We start from the raw sequence: 7,500 nt of genomic DNA on the forward strand, positions 1-7,500 counted from the left end.
CATTTCATACCTATAGAGATTTGCTATTAAAAAACCTATGAAATTCATTGAATAAACCATAGGTTTTACACCAGTTATAGTTAGGAATTAGCATTTAAAAAACCTATGAAATTTTTGAATGTGTGTGTCAAAGGATATTTTATGCTGATAGGAGGTCTGCCACTTTGTCACAAGGATGTTGTCATCAGTGATGTCATTTGAGATGTCATCAGTGATGTCATGAGTGATGTCACGGACCATGTCATGAGTGATGTAATATGTGACGTCATCAGCAGTGCATTGCACGCGCAAGTTATAGTGAGTCCAACTAACTATAACGTGGGAATTTCAATGGTTTTATGCGAGTAAAATTTCCACCTAACTATAACTGGTGTGAAACCTATGGTTTTTTTCAGTGAATTTAATAGGTTTTTTAAATGCTAATTCCTAACTATAACTGGTGTGAAACCTATGATTTTTTCAGTGAAAAAAAAAAAAATATATATATATATATATATATATATATATATATATATATATATATATATATATATATATATATATATATAAAATTTTTATGGCAAAAGAAACCCCTCATTTTGTTCCTTTTCAAATTAAATGTATTAAGTGTTACCACTTTATTCCAATCAAGATGACTTCAGGTGTGCCATACTTTTGTCATAAGTAAGACTGTTAGCGTTCTAGTTGTTCTTTAGAACACTCTGGGACATTCTGTCATTGGGCTATAGTTGGGCTACATCTGGCTGATATTTGGGCTACATTTGGGCTCTTTTGTCTCTCGTGGCCATCTTGGGAGACTGCATATCAGAATTTTTTAATGAAATATAAGAGGATTTGAGAAGTCACTCAAAATGTGCCCTAATTTTTCTTTCTTCAGCACTAATCATAATTTCTATGGCAAAATGAACCCCCTCATTTTGTTCCTTTGCAAATTAAATGTTTTAAGTGTTAACACTTTATTCCAATCAAGATGACTTCAGGTGTGCCATACTATTGTCATAAGTAAGACTCTTAGCGCTCTAGTTGTTCTTTAGAACACTCTGGGACATTCTGTCTTTGGGCTACATAGGGCTATATTGGGCTACATTTGGCTACATTTGGGCTCTAACATATATATAGCCCAATGTAGGCCAATATATATTTTTTCAAAGTTAATTTTTGTAAAAACCACTTGAGCATATATATTGAGACATAGCAAAGGCACATCGGGGTACCAGTCCCTACAATTTTGCCAAGTTTGGTGGAAATCCATTCAGCCGTTCGGGCTAAAAGTGAGTTTGACCGCCCTATGGAAATTAACATGGAGAAAACACGTTTAGGGACCCCCCTTTTATCTCGGCCCCCGCTTGACGAATCCCCCCACATTTTCAGGGAAGGAGTGGAGCGGGCCACGAACTTTGAGAAATTCGCGAAGATTAGTCCACCGGCGCCAAAGTTATTCCTAATAGAAAGTTGCCGATTTACTATGGAAAGTAGATCTTAACTATAACAACCTACTGGCGACCGCCAGTAGGTAATATATTCATCCCTTTATACCTCAATCAGACATTGTGATGGACTCAAAGCTCTGGACTGCTATTTAAACAAAGGCCCTCCACATTCGATGGCACATAACAGAATGTTGCTGGACATGACCAGAATGTGTCTCGAACAGAATTTTTTCATCTTCAATGGTGTAATTTACCATCAGGTTAGGGGTGTGGCGATGGGGGCCTGTTTCTCACCTAGCTACATCATGTTGGGGGGAACACGTGGGGCTATGGGAGGAACAGGTCCTAGTCGGACAGCACCACAACTTTATTTCTGAAAACATTGTTTTATATTTACGTTACATTGATGATGTTTTTCTTGTTTGGAAGGGCAGCGTTAACAGTGCCAGAGCTTTTGTAGATTTGATTAATGTTAACACCGTTAATCTTAATTTTACTTCAAATATGAGTTCTGAATCTATTTGTTTCTTAGATGTTGAGGTATTTGTGAAAGATAACACCCTAAACACAAGATTGTATAGAAAGCCCAGTGCAGGGAACACTATATTACATTCCAATAGTCAACATCCAGCCCATTTGATTCGGAGCATTCCTTTCGGGGAAATGCTCCGAATTAAAAGAATCTGCAGTACTGATGACGAATGTGCGGCTACACAGGAGGCATGCAGATTACGTTTCCTTGCAAGGGGTTACTCTAATGTCAATCTCATAAAAGCCATCAATCGATCAAATTCAGTCAGCAGACAGGAGGCACTGATTCCTAAAGTTAGAAACATCCAGACGGTTGTTCGCATGGATGGGGAGGAAACTACAAGTTCCCCTCGTGTTATTCTGACATACAACCGACAACACGGGGCTCTTCGTAGTGTTCTGTACAAAAACTGGAACCTGGTTCAAAGTGATCCAGTAATAGGACACTTAGTTGACAACAAACCACAGCTAACCTTCTGCAAATCTCCTTCCATGTCAAAGGCTCTAGTCAGTAACACCTTAGCGCCAAGAGCCTCCACCACTTGGATGACACTTAAAAAGGGCTTCAAGACATGTCCACAATTTAAAGCCTGTTGTTTCGGCAGCAATACGACCCATTTTGTAAGCCCCTTTCGTGAACATCCAATTGCCATCTCCAAGTGGCTTACCTGCAAGACTGAATTCGCCATCTATGTGTTGGAGTGTCCGTGTGGACTCCAATATGTGGGCAGTACCAAACTGCCCGCCCACAAACGGATACTCCAACACATAAGTGCAATTTCGGGGCACGACCAAAATTATCCGGTTGCCAGTCATTTCCAGGAGAAACATCTAGGCATACCAGATAAGCTCCAATATTTTTTAATTGATTGGGTGGAAGTTACAAGGAGGGGAGGGGACGTGAGGCTAAACTCCGTCTCCTTGAAACTAGATACATATTGGAGCTTAACACAAAAAATCCAAATGGATTCAATGAAAGGGAAGACCTTTATACCTGCATTTAAAACTACCCTGTATGCCTTTAAGACCTGTCCGGATATAAAAAGCGGATATATGATGTTACAACGCGGACTTTTACTCCGCATACCGTTACAACGCGGTTTTTACAACGCGGATACTGTAACAACGCATGTATTTACAACGCATTTTTTTACAACGCAGGTACCTTTACAACGCATACCATTACAACGTAAGTATTGGTAAGTATATGTTAATATTAATAATATAATAGTAACTTAATTTTAAAAATATAATTTAATGTAATTTTAAATAATTTAATTTGCGTTAATTATTTTAAATTTAAATTAATATTACTTTATTTTTACCATGTACCCCTGTACCCCAGAAACTGAAAACTGACCCTAAACCCCCAAAAATAAATTAAAGTAATTAAAGTAATTTTATGAAATATAATTTAAATTAATTATTGAAAATTAAAAAAAATATAACTTTATTTTTACCTTGTACCCCTGTACCCCAAAAACTCAAAACTGACCCTCAACCCCAAAAATAATGCAATTTAATTTAATTTATTTACTATTAAATAATTTAATTTAAAATTAAATTTAATGTATTTTTACCCTGTACCCCAAAAACTGAAAACTGACCCTGAACCCTAAAAATACCCCTTTACCCAAAAACTAAAAACTGACCCTGAACCCTAAAAATACCCCTTTACCCAAAAACTAAAAACTGACCCTGAACCCTAAAAATACCCCTTTACCCAAAAACTGAAAACTGACCCTGAACCCTAAAAATACCCCTTTACCCAAAAACTGAAAACTGACCCTGAACCCTAAAAATACCCCTTTACCCAAAAACTAAAAACTGACCCTGAACCCTAAAAATACCCCTTTACCCAAAAACTGAAAACTGACCCTGAACCCTAAAAATACCCCTTTACCCAAAAACTGAAAACTGACCCTGAACCCTAAAAATGCCCCTTTACCCAAAAACTGAAAACTGACCCTAAACCCTAAAAATACCCCTTTACCCAATAACTGAAAACTGACCCTGAACCCTAAAAATACCCCTTTACCCAAAAACTGAAAACTGACCCTGAACCCTAAAAATACCCCTTTACCCAAAAACCCTAAACTGACCCTAACCCCTAAAAATACCCCTTTACCCCAAACATATAACATTTAAAAAATAACTATATACTTACCAATACTTACGTTGTAATGGTATGCGTTGTAAAGGTACCTGCGTTGTAAAAAAATGCGTTGTAAAAACATGAGTTGTAACAGTATCCGCGTTGTAATGGATGCGTTGTAACAGTAGTGCGTTGTAAAAAATGCGTTGTAACAGGTGCACACCATAAAAAGCGTTCCATCTTCATTATGTCATTTTTCCATCATTGTTAATTTTTGACATAGTGGTGACTCATCAGCATCTAATTTTTAAAAAAATTATGAATTTTAGCACTTTTTAGTATTAACAGGAATTATCTGTTGTCACTCTTTCCACTATATATTGCTATTCTTGCACAATCACTCTAGCACTTTATTTGTTTCTAGCAGGCATTGTGGCAGGCCCACTTAGATCATTATATCTTTGAATCATAGCATGAAATGTGGGAGGGACTTTAAGGAGCTTGTTTCCAGGTTCCCCCCAACATAATTGTTGTTACAGTATATCAGAGTATATTACATGGCTTACTGCATTACATTATTATTTTAAATGTTTGCATGTATATACTGGGTCGATACTCCTTGTACATAGACATAATTATTTGTCATGTTCTAGCATCATCCCATTATTTAGAATGCTATGTAAATATACTTGTAAATATATCAATTACTAATTCTGTTTTATACTGTGGTGAAAAGTGTTTGGAAAATATATATGTTCTTCAAGGATTTTTCGCCATTGAATCAGTAACAACATCGTCATTTTGTAACAGTATTTTTATCATGTCTATGGTTAAGTTGTATGCACTGACACTTTAAATGCTCCGCTCTATGACGAGCAGTTTGTCATGTGATCAAGCCTTGTTCGAAGGAGAAACGCGTCATGGCGGCAGCGCTGGCTTCACTGAAATAAACCACCTTGCACCAGCACTCCATGGGTCGACTCTTTGTCACGAAGGAATAGGCAGTTCTTCGCTGTCGTTGGTGTGACAAGCTTTGCGAATGTGTGTATATATATATATATATATATATATATATTACCTACTGGCGGTCGCCAGTAGGTAGTTATAGTTAGGATTTTTTTCAATGTTAAATCTCAAAATTCTATTTGGAATAACTTTGGTACCGGTTGACGAATCTGCTTGAAAATTTCCTCAAAATGGCCTCTTCGAGCACCGGTCCTTCCCTGAAAGTTTGGGGGGGATTCGTCAAGCAGGGGCCGAGATAAAAGAGGGGTCCCAAAACATTTTTTCCCCATGTTAATTTCTATAGGGCGGTCGATTTCACTTTTAGCCCGAACGGCTGAATGGATTTCCACCAAACTTTGCAAAATTGTAGGGACTGGTAGCCCGATGTGCCTTTGCTATGTCTCAAGATATGTGCTCCAGTGGATTTTGAGTAATTTAGGTTCCAAAAAATATTTATATCTATAGGCGCGCTCCGGTACGCGCACCGGGGAGCGCACCGGGCGCGCCACGCGACTTGCGCGCAGAAAGCTGATTGGCTCTCGGGTGTCTGTAAACATTCTAAACAGTCCGGAGCGCCCACTATCTTGTGTCTCGGTAAAATCGAGACACAAGAGGTGGCAAAAACAAAGGGGGGAATTGACCATAAGGGGGCAGAGTAGACCCCCCCTGACCTCCTACGTTTGATATGGGGGCCATTAAAGGGCCCGCGGGGTCTCAAAAAAAATTATTTTTTTTTCGATTTTCGCGGGGGGAGCGCACCGGGGAGCATATTATGGGAAAAAAAGAATCACTTTTAAAAATTCTATGTTTATTAATTGCTCTTTTTGTTGTTTTTTTTTTATTTAAGTACCAACATGTAGGTATCAATGCAGAGTCTATAATTTAATATACATAGTTTCCTTTGTAGATATCTTGCATGTTGTTACAGAAGTTATTGTGGTATATGGAATTCATAACATGGTCTGTCAGGAAAGCTGAAACAACATTGAGGCAGGAGATGATAAAGAGATGTTAAATACACATTGGAGATAATATAGTGGGAGAAAGGAAGTAACTATGAGCAAACATTCTATGTAACACAATAAAGTTGCACAGTATATTATAAGCCTCACTTTATATTTTACATTTTTTTGATCTACTTGATGAATTACATATAAAAATGAATAATGGCTCGAACAATTTTTGATTATTAAATATAAATTTATTCTTCTGATTCTTTTTCATAATTTAATAAAACTTCTAATAAAATGTTGTCTGGAATCTCTTCATTTACATTCTGTGTTTCCATTGATTCCAAACATTCAAGTAATTCAAGGTCCAGAGACTCATCCATAAAGTCAATGTTATCATTTTCAGCATTTTTTTCATCCTGGTTGTTGTTCAAAACAATTTCAAAAGATATATTCTTTTCTCCTTCCATTTTGTTGCTGTAAATTGCATAAAAAATAATTATATCAGTAGAGATAGGGCACTGTTGAGTTTAAGTTCAGACATGTAGTTTAGATTTTTTAACAGTGAAGTTATCTTTGGGCTGTGTATAGTATCAGGGTGGAATTTGAAATATAACAAAGAGTATGTGATGAAGCCTAAGTAAATTTATAATAATACAAGGGAAGCCTAACTCAATCCATAACTATAACAGAGAAGCCTATTTCAATCTATAACTATTACAGAGGGATAGTATAAAACTAACAGAATATCTTTTGTCAAATTAACTTAAAGTGCACAACATACTTCACTTTCCAAAATAACAACTTACCTTTGAGAAAGCAGTTGAAGTTGTCAGTGTTATTTCTTTTCAAATGTACTTCAGGAAGCAGTAGTCAAAATGGCTGTGTTTCCTTCTCTTTTTTTTTATTTATTCATGTACATAACCAATCAAGTGTCAGGAAATAATCGTAGAAAATGAAAAGCTTTTTAATTGGTTGTAAATTCTCATACTTCATATGTGTTTTGGTCATGTAATTTACCTCAGGATATTTATTCAGGCCTGTAGCCTAAATGTCTCAATGGAATTCCACCAAATTTGGGCAAATGGTAGGGACTGCTATGTAGTAGGGCCTATTCTACATTTGATGAAAGTGTCTCCAGTGGTTTTTCTGTAAATTACTTTCCCACCTTTTTTTATGGAGCGCTTACCGGTGCGCGCCCCGGTACGCGTACCGGCAGCGTAACGGGAGTCCTCCATTTTGTGTTTCGGTAAGATCGAGACACAAGATGGAGGGCAAACAATGTCCGGAATGGGTAGAAGAAGGCACCGTAGACATTTCTTGACCCTCTAGGTTTTCTGAGGGGGGCTTAGGAGGCACTTAAAGGCCCCAAAAAAAAATTCTTATATTTTTCGCGGGGGGAGCGCCCGGTACGCACACTGGGGCGTTCACCGGTACGCGCACCGGGAACGTACCAAAGTCAAATATAAAAAAAAAGAAAATACTATTT

This window comes from Lissotriton vulgaris, chromosome 9, assembly GCF_964263255.1.
Source record: "Lissotriton vulgaris chromosome 9, aLisVul1.2, whole genome shotgun sequence".
In the NCBI taxonomy this organism is placed as follows: domain Eukaryota; kingdom Metazoa; phylum Chordata; class Amphibia; order Caudata; family Salamandridae; genus Lissotriton; species Lissotriton vulgaris.